This window comes from Xenopus laevis, chromosome 4L (genome assembly GCF_017654675.1).
Source record: "Xenopus laevis strain J_2021 chromosome 4L, Xenopus_laevis_v10.1, whole genome shotgun sequence".
Taxonomy (NCBI): domain Eukaryota; kingdom Metazoa; phylum Chordata; class Amphibia; order Anura; family Pipidae; genus Xenopus; species Xenopus laevis.
Window position 1 is genome coordinate 29,444,171 of NC_054377.1, and position 14,456 is coordinate 29,458,626.

Here is a 14,456-nt window from a genome sequence, read left to right on the forward strand (position 1 = left end):
ATGCGAAGATTTTCCCCAGGCAGGTTTATTTAGATCAAAACCATATCTTGTGACACCTTGAGCACATCAGTTTTTTTCATGCTTTGCCCCAGAACTTTTGACCAGCAAGTTAACAATTTTGCTGTATTGAGAAGTAAACATAGGATTCAGGTTAGGGCTATAAAGTTTAACAAAAGTTTACATGTAAACTGAGAGCAAGCTAAAGAAAAAACCATACTGTACTAAACAGTCAATTTGTATAATGAAAATGTCAAAAATGCAAGGAGCTCAGATTGTACCACTCAGTCACAGACATCAGACTGGGGCGGTATAAGATCACCACAGCTCAATCTTGCTTATAGGGGTAGGTGTTCTATTGTTGAGGCTCCCAATAAAGTTAAGCACCAGTAGCATCTCAAATATGTAAAACTTTGTTCTGATATTTGCCTTTGCAGGTAGTTTGTAACATTTTAAATTTACAGGTCTGAGATACCATATTGCAGACTATACTCACCAGAGTTGTGCAGATTCTGAACACAAGCTGTGGAGAAGAAAAACATGTTAGAAATAATCCCAATACCCTAGTATCCAGCTTGATGTTAAGGGGAATCTCTTCAGTATAGCGACGATCCTTGTCATAGCCAACATGCGTCAGCTCAGGGTATAGTGGATGATTCATCACAGGAGACCCCATTAAGTTAAAATGCTAACCTGCTATATTAAATCATATGGCCCCAGATATTTGACAGCATTAAGCAAAGAGTGCCTGATGCATTATAAACATTAGGCAGTGCATTTTATCTTGACAAGATATATAGATTATATTGGCGGTACATAGCAACACGCTTACTAGTAATTACCTTTACTATAATGATTAGTCCCTTCAGAAGTCAGACTGCAGCAGATGTTTAGGACCTTGCCAGTAGCCCCTGCAAGTAAAAGTTTGTTATACACCATACTAAGACCAGGCAACATACAATTTTCCCCACAGAACACTGTCAGATAATACGTCTCATCAGAATTATTCAGACGAACGAGATTCCATGAGATTAAATTCATCAGTCAGTGAGTTATACATAAGCTATGCATCCAAGCTTCAAGGAAAGTGTCAGCAGTTTAAAGAGGTTTAGATTTCTTTTAACCTTAGTATAAAATAGGTAGTCCATTATTGGCTTTTAAGTTGGTCATTTTAGTTTTGTATAACATTTCCAGCCTTCAAAGCTTGCTAGGAGGGGGCTTTGTTTCTTATGTATCTATTCAATCCAATTATCGTTTTCTAATCTCATTTAAAAGCACTGCCTAGTTGCTGGCTTAAGGTTGACTCTAGTAGACATATTGCCAACTGGATATCAGACAGAAAGCTGCTAGTGTAAAGGAACCATGAAAAAAATGCTACTGGAGACTTGCATCAAGTACCCACCACGACCACCACTTCATCAGCAAAGCTACATGTAGTCTGCAAAAAGAAAAAAAAAAATCCTCATCACACATTTACCATTTTAAAGAGAAACCGAAAAGTCAGTACAATAGATGCTCAGGAGTTCAAAGCTTTTCACGCTTATTCAAAGTGAGCTAGTTAGTTTCATCACAGCAACCAACGTTCTACAGCTATTCACCCAGTAGAGACACATACCTGGCACCACAATTTTAGTCTGTCAATCCGTTAGTACACCTGAGAAAAGAAATTTAGTTTAGACAATGGCATGTAACTGTATTTAAGGTTGTAGAACGTTAAAGCTGGCAGGCAATCAGAAGATACCATTCAGTCACAGATAATCAGACTGGGGCGGTAATAGAGATCAGGTCTTATAAAACCAGACTACTTAAAATCACAAATCTGGAAAGCTTGTGCATAATGGCTCAAAGTGGTTTCTTCACTATAGTACACACGTGTTTACTGGTCTGCTTATGACCAGAGATGCCAGGACCAAGACATACTGCGAACACCTGCAGATGAATAAGCCTGGGGTGGATAAATTATCTTGGCCTTAAAGTCATACAGATCATTCAATATGCCTATTCCAACTGCTGAATTGCTTAGAGCAATGTTAGTTTGCTACATCACATTTTACCTAGTTAACCTTTCAAAACTCCCAATTAGTTCATGCCAGTAAAGACCAAAAGACTTAATGTACCCAAATAACCTACCCATCAGGCACCACAGCTATTAAGAGGACTAAAGCTTAAAAAAAAAAAAAAAAAAGCTATAAAATGTTGCACAAAATGTTTTGTGCTACTGTACCAGCCCAAGGCAACCACAGCCCTTTAGCTGTAAAGATCTGTGTCTCCAAAGATGCCCCAGTACTTGCCCATATTCCTTTCTGCCGATTCACTGCAATGCTCTGTGCTGCTATCAGTTACGGAGTGTAGGGACCCCCTCAAAATATAAATGTCACAATATAAGGCTGATTAGTAATTAATTTAGATAATTACTAAGTCAGCACAGAAACCAGTGCAACTAGCATCAGAATTTAAAATCTGCCCTGTAGCATTTGAGTGTTGCAGACACTTTCCAAGATGGTAACCCCGTGACTAGTTTGAAATCCTGGATCATTGCTGCTATTTAGAAGAGCTGTTGTAATAAGGTAATTCTATAAAATAATTTTGGGTTTATTTCTCGCTTAACAGGTTATATTTTCCCAGAAACACAACATCCAGTATAGGGAGTTGAGTTAATGGGGCCAAATTGGGAAGTAAGAAACTTGGTTCAAGCTCTGCATTGTTACACCAACCTCTACCCAATACTGATATATGCTTGTCAGGATGAAATTACATACCTGCAATGAGAAACATCAAGACTGTCTTCCCTGTAGGGTTTCCAGTTCACAGCCCATGTCTTAAGTATAACAGTAGGCAACTATATGGTAGCTGCAGCTGGTAGATTAGTGTCAGCCTGTGAAGCAGCATGATAGAACAATACATAAGTCAATTTACTCAAGAGCTAGTTGGATCTTTAATAAGTAAAATTTTCATTAGAAATTAAGTTTCACCTGAAAGGTTCTGTTAGATACACAGTTTACACTTGCATCACAAAAGCATAAATATAAGCCCCCTCGGACAGTTCCAGCGGGAACAAGTCATCCTTCCTCTCCAGCTGTTGGAGCCAGTGGGTTCACCTTTTCAGGCTCTGGCACCAGGCAGCTGGTTGGACATGTGAAGGTCTCATCATCGGGGAATACATGAATAAATAAAGTCACACCTTACCTTAGGTTGGCGAAGAGCTGGATTGTAGAGATCTTTGGCATCTGTAAATCAAATGTCATCATTAGCAACAGACTTAGGCATTATCCAATTATTCTTAATGTCGTTTTGTCTGATCAGGGCTTTGTGACTTAATGCCATATGACTTGTGTCGTCCAGTAAATAGTGGGTAAAACCCATTCATCCTTTCAGACAGAAGAACCAAATATGACACTGAACACTTAGAAGCCATAAGACTAAAAGGAATGTGCAACATCCGCAGAACAGCAAGGGGAAGACCAAGTTCTGTTGCTGCATGGGGTATAGAATAACTAGTGGCTAGATCAGAAATAGCCAAAGGGTTGGATTGGCAAGGGTTGTATGTATGCTAAATTACGAAGCAATATGAAACATTTAAGCAGGGAGCAATGTCATATATTAGAAGTAATTAAGTAATAATTTAAAAGTGTTGCTAACAATTCTCTAGTGTGTTTACAAAGCAGGGCTGAATATCATTAAAGACCATTAAAGGGGTGGTTCAGCTTTAAATTTACTTTTAGTATGTTATAGAATGGCCAAGTCTAAGCAATTTTTCAACTGATCTCTCTCCCCCTTTCTATATATTGAAGTATTTGCCTTTTTCTTCTGACTCTTACCAGCTTTCAAATGGGGGGTCACTGACCCCATCTAAAAGCAAATGTTCTGTAAGGCTACAAGTGTAGTTATTGCTGCTTTTTGTTACTCATCTCTCTATTTAGGCCCTCTTATACATATTCCAGTCTCTTAATCAAATCAATGCTTGATTACAATAGTAATGTGGACCCTAGCAACTAGATTGCTGAATTTGAAAGCTAAAACAAACGACAAATAATAAATTAAGACCAACTGCAAGTTGTCTCAGAATATCACCCATCTACATCATAAAGTTAACTCAAAGATGAACAACTCCATTTTAAGGGCTAAAAGCTACAAAGGGGAAATGCTACTTGTGGTACCTCCAAAGCCCCTGTAGTCATGTGCACGTCACATGCATGGCTTCCAAAGGAGAAAGTGCTTCTGTTTTAGGGCTGATTTTTTTTTGCAGTTTTAGGGCTGATTTTTTTGCAGCAGACAATTTTACAGTAGAATAGCAGACATACCTTTTACAGAACTGCAGCACCAGTTGTACACCTACAGGAAAAATAAAAGCCAAAATGTAAGATTTGTTTTAAAGCTGCAACTGGTCTAACTAAACCATATTCTGCTCCATCAGAACTCCACCGTGCTAAAAGGAGTATTCTTCAAAGTTTTTCAGACGAACGAGACTTCATTCAGTCATCACTTGGAACAGGGCTATACAACAAGTTAAGACAGACAGCATACATACCTGCAGATGTTGAGTGTACCTGTTTAAACAAAAATACATAAATTAAGTCTGTTGAAAAGAAGACTCCCAAGAGGAGCAATAAAGACCAGTTTCTCAGAAAATTAAGATGGCAACACATATATTCAGACATATGCTTGTCTGTTTTTTATTCATCATTGACAACACATGAAAGCTTCCTGCAAATCCAAATGTCTTACTCACCCATAAAGCCATATCATCAACAGCATTTGGACTTCTGTTTTGGGACCCTAGAAAGGAGGGGGGGAATTAATTCAGGCTTCTCTGCTTGCAGCCAAAACTTTGTAAAACAAGATTAAAGTCACAATATCACCTAATCATGTGGTTGCACATCATGTGCTGCCTTCCATACATAGGCAAATAAGCTACAGACTGCCTAAAGGGGCTAAATATGCAGCTTAACCGTGCCTGTATATGGTCATCTTTAGTTAACCTCAGATAATGGACTTCAGGTCATCATATGTAGAACCATGGGCAAGCAGCAACAGTTAATGGAAGGACCACTACTCTTAAGGACCAGAAATAAGTATACATTTGTCCACCCCCAAACCCCATTGTCCTGTCAACATGCTTACTATCAAGTGCACTAGAAATCCCACAGAACAGCATTAATGCAGTTTGGAAGCCATTGAGCACATGTCCTCCATTGACTAAAATGCACTCCTATCAGTGATCATAGAAATAGGGACTTTAGACTGCAAGCTGCCATGGCAGACATCAATTTTAATTGAATAGATCAGTGCTATACAAGGATAAGCTAACAAGTTTTAAGCACAGAACTAAATTGAAGGTCATTTAACTAGCTGCATTATTTTCATTAAGCAGCTATGCCTGCCAATTCTTGTTTTAATTACAAGATCTGACAGCTAAAAAAAAATAAAATAAAAAAAATACAGAGACAAGTTGACATTAAAACCAACTCAGTGGAGAGTTGTTAGTTGTGTATATTCACAAAGTGGGAGAGGTTTCTAATCAAAGCAACAGGCTCTGATTAATGACACGGGCTATAGGGGGCCATACACGGGCCGAAGCTGCAGACAGGCCACGTCAGCAGTTTATTGGCCCGTGTATGGGCCCCCCACCCCCGATCGAGATCTGTCCGAAAGTCTGCCAGATCTCGATCGGACAAAAAATCCCGTTGGATCGCGGCCGCATCCGTTAGTTGACGCGGTCCCGCGATCCGACCCCCGTTTCCCATGCGTTATGATCTGATCGTTGGGCCCTAGGGCGGCATCGCCAAACAAGCGGATCTCTCCGTGTATGGCCACCTTAAGACATGCTATGTGGCTGTACTGGAAGTTTCCTATACAACTTCAGTGTTCAACTCCGGGTTTGTAGGAAAGTAATAAAGGTGGAGGTTGTTGAGTGGAAGCAGGCTCGAGATACCAAAGTACATGGCTATGCTGCTATCAATAGTTTTAAAGGCTGGGTGTGACTGCCCCTGGAATCAATGCTGGAAATATCATTGGAGCAATCTAAAATAGCATTTCAAGTATGTGGTATGAATGTGGGAATGGGATGTCCCGGTGCATATTTTGCAACCAGGACCATTGGATTTAAGTTACATTATAGCATTGGGGTTACTTTAAAGGGGTTGTTCAACTTCCAACACTTTCTTCAGTTGAGCTAGTTTCAGATGGTTCACCATGGTTCCAATTAATTTCTATTTTCTATGTGACCATTTTTCTAATATTGATGCGTAGTATAATTTTTCGATTTCTAAAGCAGCTCTGGGAGGGGGGTTGCCATCCTGTAAACAGTTCTAAATAGATACATTTAGGTGAAACTCAGGAATTATGGCCAGCAGGGACAAAGATAAGAAATGTATCATTACAAGCAGCTGTTGGAATTGATAAACAGTTGCCAATACTTCAGAGATGCTACTGAAAAAATTATCCACTAAATTTTGCAAAATTTTAACAGTTTAGGATCTGGCCACATGGGCAGACTCGGAGCCTGGCGACTAATCTCCCTGAATCTGCCCGTGTGGCCCGACCCTTAAGAGTCTGCAGATGAATTACAGAGTTGCCAACCACCATGAGACATTTTAAATTGCCAATTTTGGAAAAATGGTAAAAAGTGTAAAGTAATTGAATAAAGTATTTCTGGTGGACAATCTGAAAACTATTGAACTGAAAAAAAACCTTTAACCCACAAAACAGTGACATAATAAAGCAGAGGCAGGCGGACATACCCACCTCCCTGGTCCACCAAGCACAGGGCAGCAGTAGGACCTAAGGAGGTAGAACCATACAACAGACCCTGCAACCCTGCATGGCGAGGTCTGGTTTATGCTAGTTATGCCACCAGAGTGTTTGCTAGGTCTGACTTTTAGAGGCATAACAATATGAAATTATTTCTCTCACCATATTGAGCAATGGCACTGCTCTCAAAAAGGCAAAAACCATTGTTGCCCTGAAATGCTGGTAGCTGAACCCCCCCCCCCCCCCAGAAAGTTAGATTAAGGGGTGGTTCTTATATACTTTTAGTATATTAGAGAACAGCTAATTCTATCAACTGGTCATCATTTACAGGTTTTATTTACTTGCCGTCTTCTGATTTTCCAGCTTTCAAATGGGGGTCACCTACCCCATCTAAAAACAAATGCTCGGTAAGGCTACAAGCCAATTGTTAATGCTACTTTGTTATTACTCATTTCTATTCAGACCATTTTCCAGTCACTTATTCAAATCAGTGCATAGTTGCTAGGGGTAAATTGAACCCTAGCAACCAGATTTCTGAAATTGCGAACTGGAGAGCTGCTGAAAAAAAGCAAAAATAAACTATAAATAAAAAAAAAAAGCAAACTGCAAATGGTCTCAGAATATCACTCTAAACCATACTAAAAGTTAACTCAAAGGTGAACCACCCCTTTGAGGACAAAAGGTAAAATGACCTTTACCTCAAATGTTAATCGTACCCAGGATTCCCTAGATACATATAACCTATGCTGTCGATCATTTTGAGGAAGTTTAAGTTATTATACAGAAGTCATGTGACAGAAATTACATCACAAAGTATAAATTATAACATCACGATGCACCGTTATATAATAGAATACACAAAAGCAATAAATATCTTGTAAATGATATCCTTATAAACAGTGAGTTCTGATGTAATTGGTCACATGACTCACTGAAACTTGTGTATTATAATAAAGTACCCCCTGTGGCAAAATATAAGGATATTAAAAGTTACCTCTGCGTTCTATGACCTGTATAAAAACTCTCGGCCTTCTGTTTTTACATGATCATGAAACTCCTCAGTAACTTCTATCATCCTTATAATTTACAAGAGGGGGTACTTTATTCACTATATAATACACAAGAGCCACATCCTGTAAATGATATCCTTATAAACAGCAAATTCTGATGTCATTGGTCACATGGCTCACTGAAACTTGTGTGTTACAATAAATAAATTACCCCCTGTTGCAAAATATGAGGATATTAGAAGTTACCTCAGAGTTTCATGACCTTCAGCCTCGTGTTTTTATACAGTCATGAAACTCCTCAGTAACTTATAATATCCTTATAATTTACAAGAGGAGGTACATTAGTCACTATATAATTTACAGTATATCCTTGGCACTTGTTATATAGGCATTTCTACTGATTACCCCATCACTGCTATGCGAAGTCTCGTACCAGGTTCAGCTAAGCTTTGTTTGCAAGATGCAGTGGTGTATTAGTACAGGCTGCAAGCTAAAGGCCTTGTATCAGGGTGTTGGGCAATATAAATGAATCAAACTACTTTATATGCTTATGGAAGTGTGAATGGGGCTGGGATTCAATCACAGAAGTAGCAATTTGAGCTACGGTTTCCACCTCACCCCTTTAAAAACCAAATACACATGTACTCCAAAAGCATGGCAGCTGAAAATGTCACAACTGCCGGTTATTGTATAAAAGAGGCAATTGTATAGGTAGGAACACACTTTACTACGAGCGGAATGATACAACAGGCAAATGAAGGTGAGGGTACAGAGCATTATTACACTCGCCGCAGTTCCGGGTATAGCCGGGCACTATTCCCATTGCTTTTAACCCTCCGCCGTGCCGCCACCAATCCAGGAGATAAAAAGTTTCTCGGATAGGAAAGAGCCCCCCTATATAACAGTGACCCAGTCTATGGCCCGGGAATAGCAAAAAGCAGTTGGATGTGGATGGATTATCTCGGAGCCATTCATTACTTACCCCCACCAGCCATGTTCAAGCAAGGAGAAAGGGAGGAGTCGCAGTTTTTGCGCGTAATATAGCAGCCGAAAACACACTACAGGCTGTCGTAAAACGAAGGCGTTGTTTGTGCGACGAGGGCGTAACGTAACACTTCCAGGGCGTATTGGCGGGTGATTTGTGAAGATATCTGAGACACAAAAGGTTACTGTAAGAGAAACGGATCCCAATATAAGAGCCACACGCTAAATGGAGATCAATTCAACGAGGCTTCCTCGAAGTTACTGATACGTGGCCATTTATAATGAATAGAGACCCCGGCCCCTACTTACCAATTGAAGTTCAGCAACACCTTAGGGCTGCAAGATTTCAACATTACACATGCAAAGTAAAGGGGTTGTTCACCTTTTAATTATCGTTTAGTATGTATGATGTAGAGTGTTATTGGTTTTCGTGTTTTATTTTATGGGGCATTTGAGTTGTTTAGCTATTTATTCAGCAGCTCTGCCGTTTTTGATTGCTGCAATCTGGTTGCTAGGGTCCACATTATCCTAGCAACCATGCATTGATTTGAATAAGAGACTGGAATATGGATAGGAGAGGGCCTGAATAAAAAGACGAGTAAAAAAAAAAATAGTATTATATAGCCTTAGGGTAAGACTCACGGACAGTTTCCACGCGATCCAACGCGATGCGCAAAAATGCAGGTGTCACGTCGGATGCGACAGAAATAAGGTAAGCAATGGAAATGGATGAAGTCGCAGCGTTGATCCGACGCAACAGTCATGTCGCATCGGATCAACGCTGCGACACCATCCGTCATTTCCATTACTTACCTTATTTCTGTCTCATCCGACGTGACACCTGCATTTTTGCGCAGCACAGAAATCGTCCGTGAAGTCCTACCCTAACACAGCATTTCTTTTTTTTTAGGTGGGCAAAGCTGGAGTCAGAAGTAATTGGCCATTCTATAACATACTAAAAGTTAACTTAAAGGTGAAGCACCCCTTTAAATATCTCATATTGTATGTATATAGTTTATATTTATCCCCCTCCCCCCAAATGCACTGTAATGCTGCGAGCCTTGGGTTGCCACCTGGCCAGTATTTTATGGTAAAAATGATGGTTGATCCCAATGTTATTAATAGGAAAAAAAGATAAATATATAGGAAGGCCGGTATTTTTTTCCGGAAAAGGTGGCAACCCTACTTGCACTACTGACATATCAGACTAAAATTTACCATTTAATGGTAAGTTGACAAAAGTGCAGAAATAGGGAAATCAACACGCTGGACACACAGCAAGAGCAGATCTAAGAGACTTTCTATATACTGTACAAAAAATATCAAGTGTGTTATACTTGGAAACTAGAAATCAAGTCGGCATGACTGCTGAAAATAGTGTTCTTTCCTGGTTTCATAGCAGCTCAACCACCTTCTTTACTACTTGATAAGCATAAGCTCCAGTAGAGAAGGAGAGATGTACAAGCCTCAGCCTCGCTGCCAGATTTAGCCAAAAGTACCAGTGGGCTAGTCACCCATAGGTTCCCACTGAAGTTGCCTCCCTAGGCATGTGAATTCGAGTGCCTATATATTAAATAGGTCTGGTATTGCTCGTTAATATTTATAAATGAAGATGTCAGTCACTCTTTATTGGGTCTCTGTGTACTTCAAATTCTATGTCCACTTTTTAATCTGTCTGGACCTGACACACCCCATAATTTACGTACATAGTACCAACATTTTATGGCCACCCCTTGTATGTCCTACACAAAAGATTAGTTAGCAGGTATGTTCTGATACAGTTGACACTAACACAGATAGGGCTTTGTATTTGAAGTTTTCCCCTGCTCAAACCAGTATATCTTGATCTTCTTCCTTCTATCCATTACAACTTAAAGGCCAGTATATAGACCTTTTCCAAAATAATGGTGGAACAGGTTCTAGGTACATTGGCCCAGAAAGTTAAACTAAAGACCAGAAAAAAGTTGGGAAAAATAATTTAAGTCATGGCGAATGAAAAACTTTACAACAACTCAAAAATAACAAGGATATTATAATAAAGGATTCTGAATAAAGGAGGCTCTGTTGTAATGATGAACAGATCAGATTATTTTAAGGAATTTTCTAGACAAATGATTTTGAAAGTTATGAACCATTACAAAGCGATCCAACTAATAGTTATATATCTTTGTTGGAAATATCTTCCAATTTGGGGTAACGGCAAAAGTTTTTTCAAATGGCTAACATGACCAAATAATGGCCAGTATCTCTAAAATACTTTCATATGTTGCCTAAAGTCCATTACATTAACATTAGAGGTAGAACTATATATATTTCAAGCATAGATAGTCTAAATAAGGAATTGACCTGTGTGATTGACACATTGTTGCAACCGTTAATAAATAAAAGCCTTACCATCATATCTGAGAGATACAGGCCATTATTTACAAATAGTACAGAACATCTGGTCATTTTAGTTCAGTTGGTTAACATTGGATGTGACCTTATAATATACATGCATTGAGCACCAAATGGGCTTGGAGGCAATACGATTTTGGTTATGTTCTGAAATTTATGATGACACATTATTTCCTTATATTTGATGGGGATTTCTTTCTCTAGAGACGTGGGGCTGTGATGGGGGCAGAATTTACCCCCATGGTTTGGTGGGAACAGTCCCACATCTGTGGACAGGGTAACCCGGCTTACAGACATTGTATTAAAGGGGCTGTTCACCTTCCAAACACTTTTTTCAGTTGAGTTTTTTTCAAATTGTTCCCCAGGAAATAAAGACATTTTACAATTGCTTCCCATTTTTTAATTTCTACCGTTTTCCCAAAACTTAAGTTTAACGTTTAATGCTCTTGTCTCTAGTGTTTCAGTCTGGCAGCTCAGTGATCCAGGCGCATTCTGAACTGTTACAGTTTGCTACATTTAGTTGATATGTTTAGTTGATAAATTTCTCAGCTGCATCTGTGGAATATTAGCAACTGTATCATTTCTAACAGCTTTAATGAAACTCAGGGATTCTGCTCAGCAGGGACAAAGATAATAAATGTATTAGCTAAATGTATCAATTTAGAACCAGTTAAAGAATAGTTATTAATTGTGACTCAAAGGGAGAAATTTACTTGTTCACCTGTAGCTGTTAAAGGCAATATGTGGGAAGAACGTATAGATAAACCATATAACAAAAATTGGTTGCGCTCAAACTCTACCCTTCTACCCTTGATTAAATCTGGCTAATTATTGCCACTGCTCACCCTGTAACTTGGTGGGTGCAGATGCCCCGGACCATTCACTTAGCAGATGCCCCGGACCATTCACTTATTCAATATATGTTCACAGGCCAGCAGCGTTCCTAGAGGGGGGCGGGCCCTAGTGCGTGATGCGCAGCCGGGCCCCTGCCCCCCTCTGTACGGCGTGCTGCCGGGTTGAATTCAGTGGCGTGCGCCGCTGCCGGGGAGCCCTGAGGGGGTGCGGGCCCTGGCCTGCTCGCACCCCCTGCTCCCCCGGTAGTTCCGCCACTGTCACAGGCAATCAATATATACAGGTCACTCACCAATTGAAGTCCCTGGTCCGGGTGCAGTGCCCCAAACCCACAGCTTTGGGAGACACGACAGTCACTAAAATCCAATATTGCACGCACTTTCAGGGATCAGCAGACAGCGGTGGTTTTAAAAGGCTTTATTTCGACCAACAGATAACCTTTTTTTGAGTAATACATCATTTATCAAGATAATGATAAATTATGTATTACTCAAAAAAAAAAAAAAAGGTGATCTGTTGGGGGAATAAAGCCTTTTAAAACCACCGATGTCTGCTGATCTGTGAAAGTGCGCGCAATATTGGATTTTACTGAAGAACGTAGAGATCCCTAAAAGAAAGTTAGGGAGCACCTTACACCCATTTATCCTAGTATTTTAGAACATGATGGGTCCCAAAATAAAAGAGCCTTAGGGAAACATATCATGCAAAAACATAATGTACATTTTACTCAAGTTAAATTCCAAGTTATTGAAACTGTTTAATTAGGAATGAGGGGTGGTAATATTCACAACATGATCGTTTGAAGGTATATTGGATATTTACATTAAAAACCTGCTTTCCATATCCCCTTTCCATATCAAGTCAGGGCCTACTTCCCGAAACAGTAATATTTCCAGAAAATGTGAAAAATAGAAAAGTGTATTTGTCTGCTACTATCACCATTATCACTGAAGCAGATAATTATAGTATTATTTGACTGAAACAAAGCTGGCCCCTGAGAAGATTCATAATTAGAGGACCTACTGCCATGAAGGTTGAACTTGATAACGTGTGTCTTTTTCAAACTAAATTACTATATTGCTATGAAATATGTAGTCTAGAAAAGTTACAAGTGTGAATTGTTTAGCTTGACATATAAAATATAGCCTCCCCATTGGGGAACCAGCGGCAAGAACTTTGGTGCAGGAGCAGCATGTGCGCACTTAACCCCTCCAAATATTTTTTTTTTACGGATAATATAAATTTAAAAATAAAATTTCGGCCTCCCCGTCGGGGAATTGAACCCCGGTCTCCCGCGTGACAGGCGGGGATACTGACCACTATACTAACGAGGATTGGCTGCTGGCATTAACAGATTTTATATCTTAAAAATGACATGTTTTATTTAACTCTACAACAAATACAGTATTTAACCACATTTTTAATTTCCCAGCAATGCACTAGCACATCCATAAACTTTGGACCTTTCAGCTCAGTAGCAGTTCGGTCTATAAGGATAATAATAGTTTACAGTTCTATTTTCCTTTAATGGATCAAACCAACTCCACCAGGGCTAGGATTCACACAAAACTGGATTAAACCAAATGCACCAGGTAAAGGACACAAGAGCTTTATATCTACGCACAGTTTATCTCTGGCCGTAACCCCATGTGGGTTTTGTGACATCATCACATGCTTAACAATACTGAGTGACTGTAACTGCACTGAGCAACGCCGAGATATCAGACGCACGCACTGTTACGTTGGACTTTACAGAATCGTTTGATTGTGGCTCACGTCATAGACAAATACGTAATCCACGCTGCGCGTCATTCGCCCATACAGAATGCACTGCACGTGCCACCTGAGACGTACTGCAGTTAACACATGCGCAGACGTTTTATTGCTACTTAAGCGTCTAATTTAGGAAGCAGACATGATGTTTAAATACGATGGGGAAGCGCATAATTAGCGCATAATTACTATTTTAATGCAAGTCACTAGGCATACAGAAAACCCAAAGTTAAACGCAGAACATTAATCCAAAACAGCCAAGGGTGCACTGATTCACAGTGGTGTTTTTCAAAAGCGTGCTCATAGCCAGTCCTCGTTAGTATAGTGGTAAGTATCCCCGCCTGTCACGCGGGAGACCGGGGTTCGATTCCCCGACGGGGAGGCTGATATTTTGTTTTTATAATTATTTCACTTAATGGCAACCCTTATACTGTAACATACAAATTGATTTTTTTTTTTTAAAACAGAAAAAAAACTAAGAGAGAATATTTAAAAATACTAGGATGATAGCTAACTCATCAGCGGAATAAGTATTGGATGCTGGGCTTCTTCCTGCAAAAAACATATTTGGATGGGTACAGTGCGCACATGCTGCTCCTGCCTGCACCAAAGTTCTCTCCCCTGATCACACGGCAATATTTAAAGAAGAAGCAGCTGCCTGGTCGAAGGGCCACATGCAAATATTTAAAGAAG

The 14,456-nt window shown here is 39.7% G+C and overlaps 1 long non-coding RNA gene and 9 other non-coding genes across 10 annotated transcripts; 1 reads left to right on the forward strand and 9 right to left on the reverse strand.

Annotated features, from left to right (window-relative positions):
• Positions 1 to 78: 78 nt before the first annotated feature.
• On the reverse strand, positions 79 to 8,824 carry LOC108713946. Its single transcript, XR_001935266.2, has 11 exons — positions 8,740 to 8,824; positions 4,727 to 4,773; positions 4,526 to 4,544; positions 4,299 to 4,329; positions 3,184 to 3,224; positions 2,757 to 2,872; positions 1,613 to 1,651; positions 1,400 to 1,435; positions 840 to 908; positions 494 to 520; positions 79 to 121 (listed from the first exon to the last, which is right to left on the reverse strand). It is a non-coding gene; the product is annotated as an uncharacterized LOC108713946 (long non-coding RNA).
• On the reverse strand, positions 262 to 329 carry LOC121393030. Its single transcript, XR_005967355.1, has one exon. It is a non-coding gene; the product is annotated as a small nucleolar RNA SNORD31 (small nucleolar RNA).
• LOC121393027 lies at positions 973 to 1,045 on the reverse strand. Its single transcript, XR_005967351.1, has one exon. It is a non-coding gene; the product is annotated as a small nucleolar RNA SNORD30 (small nucleolar RNA).
• Positions 1,509 to 1,573, reverse strand: LOC121393011. The gene has a single exon (XR_005967333.1). It is a non-coding gene; the product is annotated as a small nucleolar RNA SNORD29 (small nucleolar RNA).
• LOC121393033 lies at positions 1,724 to 1,789 on the reverse strand. The gene has a single exon (XR_005967358.1). It is a non-coding gene; the product is annotated as a small nucleolar RNA SNORD31 (small nucleolar RNA).
• Positions 3,028 to 3,153, reverse strand: LOC121403516. Its single transcript, XR_005967368.1, has one exon. It is a non-coding gene; the product is annotated as a small nucleolar RNA SNORD22 (small nucleolar RNA).
• On the reverse strand, positions 4,403 to 4,485 carry LOC121393016. The gene has a single exon (XR_005967339.1). It is a non-coding gene; the product is annotated as a small nucleolar RNA SNORD28 (small nucleolar RNA).
• On the reverse strand, positions 4,615 to 4,686 carry LOC121393019. The gene has a single exon (XR_005967342.1). It is a non-coding gene; the product is annotated as a small nucleolar RNA SNORD27 (small nucleolar RNA).
• A 4,428-nt stretch (positions 8,825 to 13,252) lies between the features above and the next one.
• On the reverse strand, positions 13,253 to 13,324 carry trnad-guc. Its single transcript has one exon. It is a non-coding gene; the product is annotated as a tRNA-Asp (tRNA).
• A 749-nt stretch (positions 13,325 to 14,073) lies between these two features.
• trnad-guc lies at positions 14,074 to 14,145 on the forward strand. The gene has a single exon. It is a non-coding gene; the product is annotated as a tRNA-Asp (tRNA).
• Positions 14,146 to 14,456: the final 311 nt, after the last annotated feature.